Genomic DNA, 18,983 nt, shown 5'->3' with positions numbered 1-18,983 from the left:
AACCAACAATTTAACATATTTTTTGCGAGTGAATCCGGGGTAATCTACTAGTATAAGGTATATCATAACTTATAACTTATAACTTATAAGCTATTTTCAAGGTGGGACTTCAATAAACATGGAAATAAATGTGTAATAAAATATGTTGATACAGTATATGTATATATATATATATATATATATATATATATATATATATATAAAACTAATTATATTTCATTTAGACCAAGTGGCTTACATTATACAATTTGCTAAGGTCAGGTTTATTTGGTGATTTTGATCCTGACACCTGTCAAAGATCTTAGACATGGTTCACATCTGTGTTCGGTATTCCGTTCAGGGAGTCTGCTTGGGGACCCCCCCAAACGGAATTCCGAACGCATTGACAAGCGGTGAGCTTATGAAAGGCCGTGGACCCCATAGACTATACTGTATAGACTGTACTTTCCTCTTCGCATGACTTGTGCAGAGACCTCGCGGAAAACACATGGACCCCATTATGTTATAAATCCCTTTATACTTACTCATGAGTCTCATCGGACTTCTCTCTATTACTCTGCAATACTGTACAATTCCTAGACATTGGGAGCATATGTAATAACATTGAGGTTTACTAATCTGGCTTCACTGCAGAATTGTGCATGTGCCGTCCAGACACACCTAATACTGAGAGATCTGGGACACTCTCCGCTGCTCCACTAGCCCTAAAGACAGTTTAATTGGCCAAACCTTCTATTTTATATGTAATGAAAGAAGCTTATAATTAGCAATCACTGTTATCTGTGAATAGATGGTCTCGATCTAGAGAAGTGTGCCGCCTATTTGTATGTAAACAGTCTACATGGGGACACCCAGACGAACAAAAGTTCTTTGCTTTTAGAAGTTGAAGTTTAGCAATTCATTTGTATATGAAGTAAACAATGGTCAGGGCAATTTAGAAATTCCACACTGCGCCCTCTGGTTATATTGCTCGTTTCATTGGGGTTGTCTAAGGTCTGATATTGAAGACTTATCCTTAAGATCCTGTTAGGGTAAAGGGGACATGATTTGATGCAGGCATGTCAAAGGAGAAAAAATGAATCCTTAGGATAGGTCATCAATGTCAGATTAGTGTGGGTGCAGCACTTGATAGTCCCACTGTACAGCTGGAGGCCAATGGCTCAGAACATTGTGTATTGTGTACATAGGTTTATGAAAAAAAACACATGTCCGTCAAATTCAGAAAAAGAAAAGATAGGGTGTAGATGACAAATAGGGCTCGGAGCTGGTCAGCACCAGAACCAACACTATTTAAGAGTGTCTTGCCTGGGGCAGTGCTCCATCATGACTGCAGTGACAAGACCTGCACATCTCAAATGTCATATCACAAAATCACAAACATATTTGTTCAGGTACTTAGGTCAGGGGTCAGAGCTGAAAAGCTTTACAGAGGAGCTTCAGGTAGAAGAGGACTGTGTGAGATATTGTGTGCGTATCAGATATGTTGGAATACTCATGGCAGGAAGAAGCATGATATTTTAGGTTTAAGTCTGCATCTACATATTAGACTGGAATAGTAAATTTCTCTTAATATTCAGGCCCACAAGGGTACCAGTGAAACAGAGAGGGCCCATATGTTGGAGAATAACTGTAGTCTTTAGGGGGCCAAGTCAACCTCCATTTGCTTTTATTAATAGGCCATTAGCTGCCGGATTATTCCAGGAGGCAGGGGTGAACTTACCCCTTTCGCCACCCGTGCCGAACTACAGAAAGCCGCCCCCCCCCCCCTGGGAGGAGGGTGCGGAGCGGAGGGGGCGGGGCTTAGCTCTGTTCGCAGGCAGAGAGCAGGCACGGAGAGGACCTGCTCTCTGCCTGAGCGTGAGGGGAGGCTGCTGGAGCAGCGCTGCTCCAGTGGCCTCCCCAAACCACCGCTCACTGCTAAGCCAGTCCAGGACAGCTGGCATAGCGCCGCCTGAAGCGGTCGCTTCAGGTCGCCTCATGGGAGGTGCGGCGCTGCCAGGAGGTAATGGTCTCTATTTACTTACCAATCTTTGCCCACAGTAACTTCGTCCACTTCCTCTTAGGTCTTCTGCCTCCAAGGGGCCCCATGTGCACTCTTGGACTCAACCTGGTGAAGTAACTATTCATCCTATCCACACACTCCTCATCTCCTGTAGTCTTGCCCTCCACAGTTTTATAGTCTACCATCTTCTTCATACCTGTCCATACCTCCTTCGTGGAGTTTCATCTCCACTCTCCTCTTGTATGATAGTTTGCAGGGTTTTTTTATTTGATCCTGAGTTCTCTCTGGCACTTTTCTAGTAATTCTCGCTGTAGTGGACCTGTGCACCTTGTATACAATAGCCTGCTAATATTTATACTTCAACCATTTGTAATGCTGTTGTCAGGTGTCAGTGTCAGACATCACTTCATATCCAGTAAGAATAAAAGTGTAATAAACTGGTTATACAACATCTGTCTAATTAGGTATTTTTTCTGGACAGTCTGGTTGTGTAATTTTGAACCAGAAAATCTTGTAGAACAACCAAAACTATTTCGAGCAAAACACGTAAAAATGTAATTAATTTTAGTGATGACAAACGCTTCTTTCCATATGGTCTATGGTAGTAAAATACTGAGTTTAACTAATGACTTTTTTTCTACTATAGTTCCTGACACTGCTTGCAAACATGGGATTTTACATAGGTAGTATTATTTCCAAAGTTCACTATGTCCAATATTGCTGTCCTACAAGTATGTTGTTATCAATACTGTTCAATGACAAAACAGGAGGTTTCTGGGCCAACAATCTTGATGACCGATCCTTATGACAGTTCATAAGACATATGACAGATCAGTTGTGGGGGAATCGGTAGGGCCCCACAACTGGACTCAGTTCTCCAGGTAGAGGCTACTGAGAACATCTGATACAGTATTATCCCCCATAGTGGCCCCTGCACACAGTATTATCCCCCCATAGTGGCCCCTCCACACAGTATTATCCCCCATAGTGGCCCCTCCACACAGTATTATCCGCCATAGTGGCCCCTCCACACAGTATTATCCCCCATAGTGGCCCCTCCACACAGTATTATCCCCCATAGTGGCCCCTCCACACAGTATTATCCCCCATAGTGGCCCCTCCACACAGTATTATCCCCCATAGTGGTCCCTGCACACAGTAGTATGTCCCACTGTGGACACCCATAAACAATTATTATACTCTGGGGTCTTTAAAAAAAGCATTTAAAAAAACATTTAAAAAACTCTTACTCACCTATCTCCCATCTGCTACGCTGTCGGCCTCCGAAGTAGTCGATCTTCAATGACGTCAGACGTCACATGACCCGGGACGCAGGCCGGGGTCATGAGACGTCAGACGACTAGGCCGAAGTCTGCACGGATCGTGGAGAGGTAAGTAACAGTGTTTTTTATGTTCCGCCAATCATTATACTCGGGGCGCCGAAAAGACCCCTGAGTATAATGATAGCAGCGGTAGCGGCTGTCACCGGGCCCCTAATGTCCTGGGCCCTGTGGCAGCTGCCTCTGCTGCTATGACGGTTATGCCACTGTCTGATGGGTAGTGGTCCTGGGTGTTGGGCTCCCATCATACTGATGTTGTTTGCCTTTAATGTATTTGTGGTAGGTTTGGAATGCTTTTTATTAATGGATAAATAATGGCCCTGTTGGCATGGTTGAAACATGTCGGTCCTTAAGACACAATAAAATAGCTGCCTAGAGCAACCAACCTATATTTGACATCTTATAACAGGTAATTTTGCTTTCAGTTTACAAGGTAGGAGTAACTATAAAACAGGTCTGGCAGCAATATATTTCATGTGCAATTGTAGGAGTAATTTATGAAGATTTTCTGGGACTTCAAAAATTTAAACAGGAAAAAATGTAATAAAACAAAATTTAAATAAAAAATGTTGACTTGGGAAATTTCAGCCACTCCAGAGGTGTCATCCTGATGGTCCTCGTCGGTCTTTGTTTATGTACGATATACCCATGTGATGGCTGCAGCATACCTCCCAACTTTTGAAGAACTAAAAGAGGGACAAAATGTGCGGCGCGCGTAGCGCGTCGCTGCAAATTTAGCCCCACCCACTTTTGTGTTGACTCCGCCCACTCGTTAATTTTTCATGTGCCCGCACACAGTATAATCCTCCTACAGTCACCCGTAAATTATATGTCCCCCCTCTATCTCTCCCCCAGTTTCATATACACCCTTCATCTGCCCCCAGTTTCATGTCCCTCTTCCATCTCTGCCCCCAGATTCATGTCCCTCCATCTCTGCCCCCAGATTCATGTCCCACATCTCTGCCCTCATATTCATGTCCCTCCATCTCTGCCCCCAGATTCATGTCCCACATCTCTGCCCTCATATTCATGTCCCTCCATCTCTGCCCCCAGATTCATGTCCCCCATCTCTTCCCCCAGATTCATGTCCCCCATCTCTGCCCTCAGATTCATGTCCTCTCCATCTCTGCCCCCATATTCATGTCCCCCATCTCTGCCCCCAGTTTCATGTCCACTCCATCTCTGCCCCCAGATTCATGTCCCCCATCTCTGCCCTCAGATTCATGTCCTCTCCATCTCTGCCCCCAGATTCATGTCCCCACATCTCTGCCCCCAGATTCATGTCCCTCCATCTCTGCCCCCAGATTCATGTCCTCTCCATCTCTGCCCCAGATTCATGTCCCACATCTCTGCCCCCAGATTCATGTCCCTCCATCTCTGCCCCCAAATTCATGTCCTCTCCATCTCTGCCCCCAGATTCATGTCCCCCATCTCTGCCCCCAGATTCATGTCCCCCATCTCTGCCCCCAGTTTCATGTCCACTCCATCTCTGCCCCCAGATTCATGTCCCTCCATATCTGCCCCCAGATTCATGTCCCCACATCTCTGCCCCCAGATTCATGTCCCACATCTCTGCCCCCAGATTCATGTCCTCTCCATCTCTGCCCCCAGTGTCATGCCGTCCTCTCCTTCATCTGCCCCCAGATTCACGTTCCACCTCCACATTAAACTTACCTTCTCCTCCGCTCCCTCGCCGCTCTCTGCCCGCCTCTCTCCCTGACACATGCGGCTGAAGCTGCTCGCGTGCTCGCTTCGCCGCTGCGTCTCTCTCTCGCTGACACATGTGGCTGAAGCGAGGAGCTGACCTGTGTCAGCTCCTCGCTTCGCCGCTGCCGCTGGCTCCTGGCTTGTACATCGCGTCTACAAGCCAGGAGCCGGCGGCAGCAGCGAAGCGAGGAGCTGACACAGGTCAGCTCCTCGCTTCAGCCGCATGTGTCAGCGAAAGAAAGATGCAGCGGCGAAGCGAGCACGCGAGCAGCTTCAGCCGCATGTGTCAGGGAGAGAGGCGGGCAGCGGCGAAGCGAGGAGCTGACCTGTGTCAGCTCCTTGCTTCAGCCGCATATGTGTTCAACTCAGATCTGCGTCCTCTGGACGCAGATCTGAGTTGAAATCGGGACATACCTCCCTCCAACCGGGACCGTGGGACATGTCACCCAAATCGTGACTGTCCCGCGGAAATCGGGACGGTTGGGAGGTATGCTGCAGTCAGTCACTGGCCTCACAGGCCTCATGCAAAACATGCCCTCTAAAGGCAATTATTCAGTTATTCATATGTATGACACTCTATTCACTGGCTACCCATTGCCCAGCGAATAGAGTTCAAGTTACTAACACTGACAAACAAAGCCATCCATAACCTGTCCCCTCCATATATCTCCGACCTAATCCCCCGCTACCTGCTGACACGTAACCTCAGATCCTCCAATGACCTCCTACTCTGCTCTTATCTGCTCTTCACGCAACTGTCTCCAAAATTTCTCTCGTGCATCCCCCATATTCTGGAACTCTTTACCAGGACATATAAGATCGACCCCCACAATCACAGGCTTCAAGAAGGCCCTGAAGACCTGTTCATGAAAGCCTACAAGCCCCGGTAACACTACTGTCACCATACCAACATCTGTATAGTTTCTCTCCTCACCTTCTGTCTCTATCCCTCTACCCTCATAGACCTTAAGCCCTCTATCTCAGTCAGTCATTGTTAGTATTATATTTGTTTTGTATATTTTCTGTAACGTATGTAAACCCTCAAATGTAAAGCACCATGGAATAAATATAATAATGTAAATCACCACGGAATTAATATAATAATGTAAAGCACCATGGAATTAATATAATAATGTAAAGCACCATGAAATTAATATAATAATGTACAGCACCATGGAATTAATATAATAATGCACAGCACCATGACATTAACATAATAATGTACAGCACCATGGGATTAATATAATAATGTACAGCACGATAGAATTAATATAATAATGTACAGCACCAGGGAATTAATATAATAATGTACAGCACGATAGAATTAATATAAAAATGCACAGCACCATGGAATTAATATAATAATGCACAGCACCATGGAATTAATATAATAATGTACATCACCATGGAATTAATATAATAATGTACAGCACCATGGAATTAATATAATAATGTACAGCACCATGGAATTAATATAATAATGTACAGCACCATAGAATTAATATAACCATGCACAGCACCATGGAATTAATATAATAATGTACAGCACCATGGAATTAATATAATACTATACAGCACCATGGAATTAATGTAATAATGTACAGCACCATGGAATTAGTATAATAATGTACACCACCATAGAATTAATATAATCATGCACAGCACCATGGAATTAATATAATAATGTACAGCACCATGGAATTAATGTAATCATGCACAGCAACATGGAATTAATATAATAATGTACAGCACCATGGAATTAGTATAATAATGTACACCACCATAGAATTAATATAATCATGCACAGCAACATGGAATTAATATAATAATGTACAGCACCATGGAATTAGTATAATAATGTACACCACCATAGAATTAATATAATCATGCACAGCAACATGGAATTAATATAATAATGTACAGCACCATGGAATTAGTATAATAATGTACACCACCATAGAATTAATATAATCATGCACAGCAACAGGGAATTAATATAATAATGTACAGCACCATGGAATTAGTATAATAATGTACACCACCATAGAATTAATATAATCATGCACAGCAACATGGAATTAATGATGCTATAGAAATAAACAATACTACTACTACTACTACTAATGCCTCTTGCTCAAGCCCACAGCTGTCTGCTGATGTCAGGTGGTGCCAGAACTTGACAATGATGCACAAACATGTGTCTTCTGTATTTTACCTGCTCAACATATGTAGCAGCAGCCATTTAATTAATCTGCAAAAAATTGCCATTTGCTCGGTTTAGTTGAACCTAACTTGAGATGAAACAGTTTTCCCATCTCGATGCACAACAGACCAGTGAAACTCTGTCATAGAAAGTGTTAAAGAAAGGCATAAGCCATCCAATGTATCAATGATCTAATAATCATGCAATGTAGCAAAGACACAGCCAAAATTCCTGGAGGGAGAATAGACTCCAATGCAACAAAATGAACACAAATCTTGGGGATACAACTTTTAGTTTAATACTGCCATATACATTGTTTGGCCATCTAATCATTCTTGACCGAGCACCTTATGTTTTGGACACCTTGGGTGTTGACTTATGTCATCAAGAACAAAAGTCGGGCAGTTAAAATCCATCTGCCAAACATTGTGGATGGCCCCCATAAAAATCATTGGACTGTTTCCTTGAAATCAGCAAGTTTAAACAACAATCCTATATATAATTCCAGCTTACTCTAGGTTCTCATTTGTGCTTGGGTTTCCGTTCTTCCAGATTATTTGAGGACCCAAAAAATGGAAACCCAATTAGTTTACAAAGCGGTTACCCACAGAACTCATAGACTATAATCTGCTTGCAGGACTTTTCTCCCTGCATTTTTTAAGCGGGGTGGGGACTGGAATCCCAGTGACCACGCACCAAGCGCAATTGTGAACCTTGCCTTAGGGAGCAATGGGGCCAATTCTTTCTTAGTGGACATTCAGGTGAATGTAGTACAACATAGTCATAGATAATGTGCACTTTTCACGCCCATTTTACATTTTGTTTTCTCATAATATTTCATACACATGACGTGTAGAGATGGCTGATAAAATAACAGGTATCACACATGTGAATTTATACTAACACTGTGGGAATGTAGGCTGAAACTTAGCAAGAACTTTGTAAGTTTAAATTGCCAAAAAGTTTGTCCACATGCTCCAAAATTCTGTCCACTAAAACTTTATACCAACTCTAAGTTTTCCTAATCTACACCGCTTCTTTGTACCAGAATTGTGAAGAGAAGCCTGATCAAAGTAGCAAATGTATCATCCCATAGAAGGACAATATTGCAGTGCACGTTTGGTGCAAGGCCTAGTGCAAATGTGGGAAGGAAGCAGATGGGGAAGGGGCGGTAAAGCCTCAATCTGCCACATTGCCGTAGGTTTAATGTTTTAAATTATAATGGAGAACCACACAACTTCCTAACTGGCATATATTTCCATTCTGGCTGTGGAACAAATGACTGGAGTCTCTGCTCCTTCCTTGCTCCATTGGAGCCTTTATAAAGACTGGCATATGATACCCCAGTCTTAATAAATCTCCCTCACTGGAGTTTGTATGTTTTAGCTTCAAAAAAGGACCTTTCAAGTCCTTCCAGCTTTCCCGGTATGTTCCCCGTTGCAGTAGAAATTGGTACCTTTAGTTTTGGCACTGATATCTACCCACTGTCAGAAAGATGGGCCTTATAGCCTAACGTCATTGCTGGGCCCCACCCAGTGGTAGGTTGAGATGGTATTCATATCTTATTCTGTTGTATTTTCTGCTGGCAGCATATAGTCCTGTTTTTTCTTGTAAAATGACTAGTCATGACTGATCGCAATAAGTCAATGGAGTCAGGAGCTGTTCAATGATGTGTTCACGTGACAGGCCCATCACACCTTGAATACCATTATTCTGATGCTATGATGGCACAGAAATTCCCAATGCAGAAGTCAGATTATTCTGTGCGGAACAACCTGTAATACAACATTCTTTAGAAACACGCTGTAGACTTTTATAAATATCTAGTGGATATATTTTACGTGTCAGAAGCATCATTATAGCTACTTTGCTATGGGGCATATCTTGACTTCTTTAATGACCTTATGGTTGCAAAGAACACACCAGGTTCAATTCAACCCAAAGTGCTGAAGGATCATTTCAAAACATACTTTGTGTTGGGTGAGAATTCTAGTTATATTCCGGTCAGATCCATCTCTCATCTAGTTTAAACCAGTTGCTACAATATTAAAAGCTAGCGATTGTTACAAATTTGTAGAAATATACTGGTATGACAGATAAACATTAGCCGACATAGCATTGCTGTAAAAAATAAAGAATAATAACAGTAACATGCAATAAAAATGGCATTGAACTATTTAGAGGTAAAAATTCTGGTGATGTAACTCTGAGGCTAAAGCTGTTTTTTTTTTGTTGTTGTTGCAGTAAGAAATTCCATCTCCAAGCACCTCCGCCCTTCATCACCCAGCCTGCAGATTATTACAAGTGCACATACAGAACCAGATGAAAGATGCCGCTACTAGAGATGAGCAAACAGTAAAATATTCGATATATTCGTTCGAATAGCTGCTCAATATTCGACTATTCGAACCCCATTACAGTCTATGGGGAAAAATGCTTTGTTTCAGGGGATCCCACCATTCGACTCAGGAGAGTCACCAAGTCCACTATGACACCCCAGGAAATGATGCCAACACCCTGAATTGCAACTGGGACAGCAGGGGAAGCATGCCTGGTGGCATCTAACATGCCCAAGTCACTGTATTACGTCGGGATCCCTGTCAGCTTGCGATATGCGTGAGCCGACTTTTTCCCATAGAAATGCATTGACCAGTGTTGATTGGCCGAATGCCATACAGAGAACAGCATTCGGCCAATCAACGCTGGTTCTGCCGCAGGAGGCGGAGTCTTATATCGGACCAGAATGGAGACTGCTGTGGACCGATCTTAGACTCCGCCTCCACTGGCAGAACCAGCGTTGATTGGCCGAATGCAGCGGAGCTGAGTGTGCGTTGAACCCTGCTGCACACTCAGCTCTGCTGCATCTGATGTAGCAGTGCTGAATGTGCGTTGAACCCTGCTGCACACTCAGCTCTGCTGCATCTGATGTAGCAGTTCTGAGTGTGCGTTGAACCCTACTGCACACTCAGCTCTGCTGCATCTCTGTGTGTGCTGAGCTCGACTGCTTCTCCATGTAGCAGAGCTGTGTCAGCACTGCTACATCTGAGATCGGACCACAATGGAAACTGCTGTGGATGGATCTTAGACTCCGCCTCCTCCGGCAGAACCAGCGTTGATTGGCCAAATGCTGTATTCTGTATGGCATTCGGCCAATCAACGCTGGTCAATGCATTCCTATGGGAAAAGTCAGCTCGCCCATATCGCAAGCTGACAGGGATCCCGACCAGATAGAGCCCCAAAGAGCTAGATGAGTAACATCCCCCCCTAAATAGAGGTAATCCCTAGCTAACCCTGCCAGTAGATCTATCCCTGTCTCACAATCACATAGCTCACAGTCTCAAATTAATCAAATGTTAAATCCACCATTCGTCTAAAGTGGAGCTCCCCTGATTTCGGCTGCCAATTCCTTTTTCTGATTTTTTTTCGATGCCTCTGTCGTCGTAGTTCCTGTCCCACCTCCCCTGTGCAGTTATTGGTGCAAAAAAGGTGCCAGGGAAGGTGGGAGGGGATACAAATTTTTAGTGTGTTTGCCTCGTGGTATTCGATTGGAATTGAATACCTCAAACGGCCTGATATTCGATTGAATATCTATTCAATCGAACGGTGTTCACTCATCTCTAGCTACCACCACTACCAGACGTCCATCACACCATCACATTCCACTATACCAGACCGTGGTTATCAAAATCCAAAACCGTTTTAATTCCACATCTGCTCCCATAATTTTTGGTGACTTTTTTAAAACGCACTTACTACTCATGGAAAGGTTATATTTTCTTTAAAAAACTATTGCTTTTGCAATATAACTTTCATATGTGTCTTTAAAAAAACACGGTCAAGCACATTTCCCTAAACAAAGGGTAAATTTTGGAATATTTTAAATGTTAAAATGCACAAAGGGCAATTGGCAGCGCAGTGTATTGTTAACCACAGAATTTGTGGCCACTGCTTACCATCACATTCACTTTAACATAATTTTAGTTGTAGCCTTAAAGAGCTAGAAAATTGAAAGTTTGGTTCCTATTAGTGTTATTTGCGATGTTTTGAGCAAATTTAGGTTGTCGAATTTATTTGACTAGAAACTAATTTTGTCCCGAACCCAAAGTGAAAAGAATCTTGAGATGTTCACCCATCTCCGGGCAGCACGGTGGCTCAATGGTTAGCACTGCAGCCTTGCAGCACTGGAGTCCTGGGTTTGAATCCTGCCAAGGACAACATCTGCAAGGAGTTTGTATGTTCTCCGTGGGTTTCCTCCCACATGCCAAGGACATACTAATAGGGGCTGTAGATTGTGATCCCTATATGGGACAGTGACGGTCAATGTCTGTAAAGCACTGCAGAATATGATGGCGCTATACAAGTAAGCATAATAAAGCTCTAGTTGTTTCATAATCACTGACATCTCAAGGATCACGTATAGAAAAATAATCTGTTCCATACAGTGGCCAACCTAGCCTCCGTGCTGCCTGAGGTGGATGGTTGAAAGACATTCTTCCCCCCCGCACTGAGGGGTAGGGTGCTAGTGGTAACAATGCAGTGACATTTTGTGACTTACAGGAGATGTCTCTGACTCATTGCTCACATTTCCCATCTCTTCCCTTTGGACCACCATGACCATTTCTTCCAGTTGTGACTTGTGTCTGTAATGTTTGCAATGTTTGCATCTTTGACTCCTCACTTCTATTCATAATGTCCCCTAATGAATGCTTTTATAAATGTCCCTTGCACATGGAATTATACCCCACAGCAGCCCCTGCAGCCTCTATTATGCCCCACAGAAGCCCCTGCAGCCTCTATTATGCCCCACAGCAGCCCCTGCAGCCTCTATTATGCCCCACAGTGGCACAATAGACTGTTAGCGGTTGCAAAACAGGTTGCAATAAAAGTTGCAAGGGCTACTGTGGGGCAAAATAGAGGTTGCAGGGGCCACTGTGGGGCATGATAGAAGTTGCAGAAGTTTTCAGACACTGGAGTATAATAATTGGAGACTCAGGGGAGGTGAAGAAACATAAAAAATACTGTTACTAACTAATTTATCCTGGATCTGGTGTTACTCCTAGTTCAGGCTTCGAGCCTTTATGGTAATGTCCCAGACGTCACGTGGACATCTGCGACATTACCATAAAGGCCCGAAGCCTGCTAGAAGTAACACCGGACCCATGAGAGGTGAGTAATAGCGTTTATTATGTTTCTTCACCTCCCCTGAGTTTCCGATTATTATACTATAAGATCTGAAAAGACCCCGGAGTATGATAATAGCGGTAGTTGTTGGGGTTCGTGGGCCGGGCCTGCTCACAGCCACCTCTGCTTCCCTCTTCTGTATTCTATAGCAGAAGGGGAAGTGGGGGGTGGCCATTAGCAGGGGCGGGGGTGATAGGTAGGTAAATAGGCTGTTACCTGCTGGAGATACTCAAGTAGGTAGCGGAGTATTAAAAAAAAAAAACACCCACAAAAAACGGATTCTCACCCACCTGTGATCCCTTGATGGAACTGCCACTGCCTCCTCCTCTTTTCTCTTCACCCGCGCGTAAGACATCTACATCTCAGCGCAGAAGGCGTGATAGCATCTTAGCATCACAACCTGTGCTGAGACGCAGAGGTCTAAGCCAGCCCAGGACAGGTCCATTCCATTTTGCTTTCAGTGCCTGTCTTGGGCTAGTTTAGAAAAAAAAGTAAAAAAAAAAAACTTGCTGCCCCTTTGAATGTGCCGCCTGCGGCGGCTCCCTCACCTTGCCTCATTAGTGGTAAGCCCATGATTCCCTATGTATTTGTAGTACTACAATACATAGGTTATTTAATTCAGAGAGGACTCTAGGTGTACTGAGACCTGTAATATACAAATCAAAGTTCTATACTAACTCAACCAATGTATAGGGAGAAAAATCCGTGTATACAGTCGTATGAAAAAGTTTGGGCACCCTTATTAATCGTAATCATTTTTAGTTCTAAATATTTTGGTGTTTGCAGCAGCCATTTCAGTTTGATATATCTAATAACTGATGGACACAGTAATATTTCAGGATTCAAATGAGGTTTATTGTACTAATAGAAAATGTGCAATATGCATTAAACCAAAATTTGACCGGTGCAAAAGTATGGGCACCTCAACAGAAAAGTGACATTAATATTTAGTAGATCCTCCTTTTGCAAAGATAACAGCCTCTAGTCGCTTCCTGTAGCTTTTAATCAGTTCCTGGATCCTGGATGAAGGTATTTTGGACCATTCCTCTTTACAAAACAATTCAAGTTCAGGTAAGTTTGATGGTCACCGAGCATGGACAGCCCGCTCTCAAATGATCTGAAAACAAAGATTGTTCAACATAGTTGTTCAGGGGAAGGATACAAAAAGTTGTCTCAGAGATTTAACCTGTCAGTTTCCACTGTGAGGAACATAGTAAGGAAATGGAAGACCACAGGGACAGTTCTTGTTAAGCCCAGAAGTGGCAGGCCAAGAAAAATATCAGAAAGGCAGAGAAGAAGAATGGTGAGAACAGTCAAGGACAATCCACAGACCACCTCCAAAGAGCTGCAGCATCATCTTGCTGCAGATGGTGTCACTCTGCATCGGTCAACAATACAGCACACTTTGCACAAGGAGAAGCTGTATGGGAGAGTGATGAGAAAGAAGCCGTTTCTGCACGTACGCCACAAATAGAGTCACCTGAAGTATGCTAAAGCACATTTGGACAAGCCAGCTTCATTTTGGAAGAAGGTCCTGTGGACTGATGAAACAAAGATTGAGTTGTTTGGTCATACAAAAAGGTGTTATGCATGGCGTCCAAAAAAAGCAGCATTCCAAGAAAAACACTTGCTACCCACTGTAAAATTTGGTGGAGGTTCCATCATGCTTTGGGGCTGTGTGGCCAATGCCGGCACCGGGAATCTTGTTAAAGTTGAGGGTCGCATGGATTCCACTCAGTATCAGCAGATTCTTGAGAAAAATGTTCAAGAATCAGTGATGAAGTTGAAGTTACGCCAGGGATGGATATTTCAGCAAGACAATGATCCAAAACACTACTCCAAATCGACTCAGGCATTTATGCAGAGGAACAATTACAATGTTCTGGAATGGCCATCCCAGTCCCCAGACCTGAATATCATTGAACATCTGTGGGATGATTTGAAGCGGGCTGTCCATGTTCGGCGACCATCTAACTTAACTGAACTTGAATTGTTTGTCCAAAATACCTTTATCCAGGATCCAGGAACTGATTAAAAGCTACAGGAAGCGACTAGAGGCTGTTATCTTTGCAAAAGGAGGATCTACTAAATATTAATGTCACTTTTCTGTTGAGGTGTCCATACTTTTGCACCGGTCAAATTTTGGTTTAATGCATATTGCACATTTTCTGTTAGTACAATAAACCTCATTTGAATCCTGAAATATTACTGTGTCCATCAGTTATTAGATATATCAAACTGAAATGGCTGCTGCAAACACCAAAATATTTAGAACTAAAAATTATTAAGATTAATAGGGGTGCCCAAACTTTTTCATAGGACTGTATATACTGGTAAGAGTGAGATATAGATATGCATTGTATCCTGTAATAGGTGAACAGATGAACAGGCAAAAATATATATATATACTGGCAAGAGTGTACTAACTATCCTTCCACACTGAGTAGGCAATATGAACTACTATGTAGAGTCCCAGTGAGGAGTGGCATCGGAGTGTGCACCTTCAGAAAATACAGCTCCGGTTAGACCATATTCACACAGATGGGAGAAGGTGGAATCCGTCTCTGTCAGCTGGTTGTGTGCTTTGGGAGTTGGCCATATTGACAACACATTGATCACCATTATGTGTATACAATTATATAATGTACTATGTACTGTGCTATCACTATATGTATCCACCAATGATGCTAGCCAGTGCAGCGTGCACCGCTTAATCGGTTTACATTTCAAGGGGAAGAAAAAAACTAAAAAATGTTATAAATAATCCATAATCTAACCTAGGCTATGTATTATTTAGTAGTAATAGTAGTACATTACATAATTCCCCTTTAAATGTAAACTGTGTACAATTAGAAATGTGATTGTCTGTGAGCTGAAAAGCAAGTATAAGAGCGTGACCGTGCCTATTACAACCACTCCCAATGTATGCTTTGGTAATATAACATGTCAATTTCTTCTGAGGGAGGGAATTCCTTAATTGCGGCTTCCTTTATAATAATAATAATAATAATAATACATTTTATTTATATAGCGCCAACATATTCCGCAGCACTGTACAATTTATAGGGTTCAGATACAGACATACATAACAAAGAACGTCATTTCACACAATGGGACTGAGGGCCCTGCTCAGACAAACTGTGACTGATGGGTCATTATTATTATTTATTTATTTATTTATTTATTTATTTATATAGCACCATTAATTCCATGGTGCTTTACATTTGGGGGTTACATACAATACACAGAATATACAGGTAGGTATAATACTAACAGTGATCGACTGGCACAGTGGGGTAGAGGGCCCTGCCCGCGAGGGCTTACAATCTATGGGGGAAGGGGGTAGAGACAGAAGGAAAGGGGGAGACTGTACAGATGGTGGTGTGGTGATAGTGTTACTGGAGGTTGTAGGCCTTCCTGAATAGGGGAGTCTTCAGGGCCTTCTTGAAGCCTGTGATTGTGGGGGTCAGTCTTATATGTCTTTGTAAGGAGTTCCAGAGTATGGGGGATGCACGAGAGAAATCTTGGAGACGGTTGTGTGAGGAGCGGATGAGGGCAGAGCGGAGTAGGAGGTCATTGGAGGATCTGAGGTTACGTGTGGGCAGGTAGCGGGAGATGAGGTCAGAGATATATGGAGGGGACAGGGTGTGGATGGCTTTGTATGTTAGCGTTAGTAGCTTGAACTCAATTCGCTGGGCTATGGGTAACCAGTGGAGGGACTGGCAGAGGGGAGCAGCTGATGAAGATCGGGGGGAGAGGTGGATTAAGCGAGCAGCGCAGTTTAGGGTGGACTGGAGGGGGGCGAGGGTGTTAGCTGGGAGTCCATGGAGAAGGGTGTTGCAGTAGTCTAGGCTGGTCATCCATCCAATAATGGAGCAGAAGGAGGGATAGTCAAAATATAAGCATTGTACTGGATTCACATGGCAGATTGGGGTGTAAACCCTGGTTGAATGCATAGTATATGACCTATAGCATTGAAATAAGACTCTAAATTAAAAAGTGCTGTACTGTGATTTAATATTACTGCCTGGTAATCTGAATAGATATAAGATTACACTACAATAGCTCATATCATTATATACCATGCTCATACTTCTGTATATCACATTTGTTATGGTATATCTAACATAGCATGGTTCATATTGTGAAACCCAATGATTTTTTTATTTTTAAGAAGCAAAAAAATTATAATGTCAATTCAGGGGGAGGAAACATGGAAGAAATCCATAATAAACTAAAAAATTATATAAATTATCATTTGCGTATTACAGAAAGCACCCAAAGTTGAAGATCTCATTTAAACCATAGAGGCTAATGGAAATGATCCAAAAAATCCATTGACTTATTCTTTGAGGAGATGATTATCAAATGGGAGAACACTTCTAATGTGGTTTCATATATATATTATATTCTAGGCCTGCTCCATCTCTAAAATTAATTTTCTAACCAAAATCTGGCAAGCTAAACAGGTACCACATTGGAAGAACCTGACTTATTTGGTTCCCCTCTTCTGTATGTAAATCCGTATAAAATGGCTGTGAACTAGGGTATATTGTTTTCCATATCCAGCCAATTAGAGATGGCTATTAGAGGCATGGGAAATATACTTGGGGAGTACGTATACTTCTCCATTCTGTGCAATCCACTCCTGGGTTTGGTTCAAAAAATCACATTAAAAAAAGCTGCATTTCTGAAACATGGGGCCTCAGCCAGAGGGCTCGTGCGCACAGAGTTAACGCGAGCGCATTTTAGCATAATACATGTGTATACTGTAGAATACACATGTTAAAATAACACTCCAAATTGACTTCAATTAAATTTTTTACACGTGTAAAAAACGAATCAAAAATGCAGCACGTTTTTTGGCACGTTTTTGACGCATTTTTTTTTTACACGTGTAAAAAATTTCATTGAAGTCAATGAGAGTGTTATCTTAACATGTGTATTCTATACACGTGTATTATGCTAAAATGCACTCGCGTTAACTCTTAACTGCACGAGCCCTAAGGCTGAGGTTCCACGTTGTAGAAACGCAGCTTTTTTTTGCTGCAGATTTTCTTGTGTTTTTTGAGCCAAAACCAGAAGTGGATTGAGCAAGAGGGCAAGTATTAGAGCTTCCTATATATTTCCCATTCCTTTTGTAGCCATTTGAGCTGTGGCTCAAAAAACCGCAACAAAATATGCAACAAAAAAAGCTACGTTTCCGCAACGTGGGACCTCAGCCTAAAGATGTTTTTGAAAGCAGTGCAACACAAATGTTGAGTCAGACTGATGTGTGTTCCTCCTCCTTTGTTGTATTATATAAGTACCAGGCTTTTGTTCTGTACTGTCAACTATGTCTTCTTCACTGACACCATTCTCTAGTAGTCATGAGTAGAGATGAGCGAGTAGTACTCGATTGAGTAGGTATTCGATCGAATACTACGGTATTCGAAATACTCGTACTCGATCGAGTACCACTCGCTATTCGAATGTAAAAGTTCGATGCAGAACCAGCATTGATTGGCCGAATGCTATACAGTCGGCCAATCAACGCTGGTTCTTCTCCTACCTTTAGAAGTCTTCTCTGTGCAGCGTCCCCGCGGCGTCTTCCGGCTCTTCATTCACTCTGCCAGGCATCGGGCCTGGGCAGAGCTGACTGCGCATGTCCGCTTGTAGTGCTCTGTATGTAGGGATCACATGGTGGACTAAATAATAGCATATTGCTCATACTATGATCACCTTAGGATACATGCTGGTATGTGTCAAAATTAAAAACAGTGTCTGCCCTAAATTTTGATGGATATGAGACTGAGCCTGTACAAAAATCACTTGGATCAATCCCGTTATCTCTTATGAGATTTGTTTCTTTTTTTGTTTTGTGCACTGTTGAGGTGAGCACTTTATTATCAGTTCACCAGGATTATTCAGATTAGTTTCTGGTGCTGCTCTCATGGTTATTCCCACTACTCCTGCTTAGTGCTATAGTATTAAGTCATGCTGAGAGAATTACGTTCAGTGTTGTAATTGTCCAGTGCCGTAATGCAGACCAATATACAACGACCTCACCGGAAAATACTGCAACTCCGGCGGCTTAACACCTTGGATACCATGGTCAATAGTGATCACAGCATTTTTTGTGGTTAAGAGGCAAGATTGCCCCCCCCCTCTTTCCATCCCTCAGATATCCTGAGATGAGATTGTAGGGTCCGTGGGGTTGCCATGGCAGTCAGGAGACTAAGCAATGACCTCCTCCTGCTTACTGTTACACATAAGGAGCCTAGTACAATGCACTGGGGATCTGAGATCCTAGGTACAGGTCCCATGGTGGGAAATGAAAAAAGAATCAAATTTTAAAAATAAATAAATTATATATATATACAAAAAGTTCAAAAATGCTACCTTTTAATTTAAAAAACATAATATAAATAAAATAAAAATACCTGTTAGGTATTGTCATGTGTGCATAAGTCTAAACTATCTAAAAATAGCATTATTTATCCCATAGACTATAATGGGGTCCATGTGCTTACTGCCAGATCTCTGCAGGGATTGTGGGGACAGGAAAGTA

This window comes from Leptodactylus fuscus, chromosome 5 (genome assembly GCF_031893055.1).
Source record: "Leptodactylus fuscus isolate aLepFus1 chromosome 5, aLepFus1.hap2, whole genome shotgun sequence".
NCBI classification, from domain to species: Eukaryota; Metazoa; Chordata; class Amphibia; order Anura; family Leptodactylidae; genus Leptodactylus; species Leptodactylus fuscus.
The sequence above is the reverse complement of the archived record's forward strand: the minus strand, read 5'-3'. Positions refer to the sequence as shown.